Consider the following 1,978-nt stretch of genomic DNA (forward strand, 5'->3'; position numbering starts at 1 on the left):
TCTGCTTCAGTCTCTACCTCAGTGCATCTGCTTCAGCTTCTACCTCAGTGCATCTGCTTCAGTCTCTACCCTCAGTGCATCTGCTTAATTTCTACCTCCAGGTTTCTGCCTTGAGTTGCTGCCCTAACCTCCCTCACTGGTGGACTGCGATCCAAGTATGTAAGCTAGATAAATCCTTGTCTTTCCCAAGTTGATTTTGGTCAATGTTTTCACAGCAAACACAGACAGGTGCCTTCAGTCTTAGCTTCCCTGAGCAAATGGGGTTATAAACCTGTGTGCTGGGGCTCAGTTACGAGCAAATTTTAGACTTCAAACCTGATTCTTTATTGAAAGAAATGATGCATATAAAATTTATGAATAACTTTTTAAAAATGTATAAGCATAGGTAATCAGTTTTTTTCCTCAATGAACAAACCAATTAGTGGAAAGTGCTGTATGGAGGGATAGGGTGAGGTTTTGCATTCTGAGTTCATAGGCAGGTTTCGACACTCACTGTGCACGGGTCCTTATCTTCACAGGTGTCAGGTGGCATTAGGGATGGTCTCAGGGCACAATTTGCTACTTTAGTCTATTTTCTGCTTCCAGTAACATCACACCACAGACTGGATGGGTTACAAAGGAGGCTTATTTTAGTTCATGTTTCTTCAAAGGCAAGGTCAAACACACAAAATGTTCCCACTGATCCCTTTCTATCATAGGAATTCACTCACAAAAGCTTCATCCTAGTGGCTTTACTCTTAATCAGCATCCAAAACCCCTCACCCCCTAAGCACCTGGTCTGATTATGTTTCTGTGATCTGAAGCATCACAGTTGGGATTACATTCCCATATACAAAATGTTGTGGCTGGAATCTTTCTGAAACAATCATGCCAGCACCGATTAGAGTGGAAGCCAGGACAGCTCCTGAAAGGCTTGGTCCCAGGTCCAGTTTGCATTCTCAGTTTATACTCTAAAACTACAAGGTGGGATAAACAAGCAAGCAAGGTTTTTACAGAAGTAAAAATGGTGGTCAGCCTTCTTTTTTAAAAGGCGTATATTAGAGTCGACAGGTGTAAGCTCTTGTGGTTAGGTTGTTAAGGGCAATGACCCGTTGGTTTAGGTATTTCTCCAGATCCTTCTGTTCCAGGTAGCAAGTGAAGTCACGCATGGAAATTAGCAATAAAACAGTAAATCATCAGATACATTAATAAATCAGTATCTAAAAAATTGCCTTTTCTATTCTACTTCACCTTCAGGGATATGCTGACGTCATATCCAAGTCAGAGAAATTATCCAGTGTTGTGCCAAAGTATCTGATGAGAGTAACTTGAGGAAGGATTTATTCTGGCTTACAGTTTTGGGGATATAGTCTACCGTGGCAGGGAAGGTATGTTGGCAGGAATATGGTGGTCTCCTTTTGATTCAGTCCGGGCCACAGAATGGTACTACTCACGTCAAGGGTGGGTCTTCCCACTTAGATTAACATAATCAAGAAAATTCCTGGGGCTGGCAAGATGGCTCAGTGGGTAAGAGCACTGACTGCTCTTCCGAAGGTCCTGAGTTCAAATCCCAGCAACCACATGGTGGCTCACAACCACCCGTAATGAGATCTGACATCCTCTTCTAGTGCATCTGAAGAAAATTCCTCACAAACTTGCCCAGAGATTTGTTTCCATGGTGATTCTAAACCTTGTGAAGATAACATTAACATCTCACAAAGGTATTTGCATTATTCATTTATTATAGGAACCAAAATGTGTGTGATACGGTGAGCCCACTAAAATTTTACTGTGGGAGATGGGAATATTATTCTTCACAGACTGACCACTGCTAAATGGGCACGAACACTTAAGCAGGTGCCACTGAAGAGGTCAACGCAGAGCCATTGGAAAACTCCATCGGTCCCGGGACCCCTCCCCTCCTGGAAGAGACTGGCCAGAAGGGAGAGGCTGAGTAAGCCCCTACTATCTCTGTTTTGTTTTGTTTTTGTTTTTTCGA

The sequence above is a fragment of the Mastomys coucha genome, unplaced genomic scaffold (genome assembly GCF_008632895.1).
Source record: "Mastomys coucha isolate ucsf_1 unplaced genomic scaffold, UCSF_Mcou_1 pScaffold4, whole genome shotgun sequence".
NCBI classification, from domain to species: domain Eukaryota; kingdom Metazoa; phylum Chordata; class Mammalia; order Rodentia; family Muridae; genus Mastomys; species Mastomys coucha.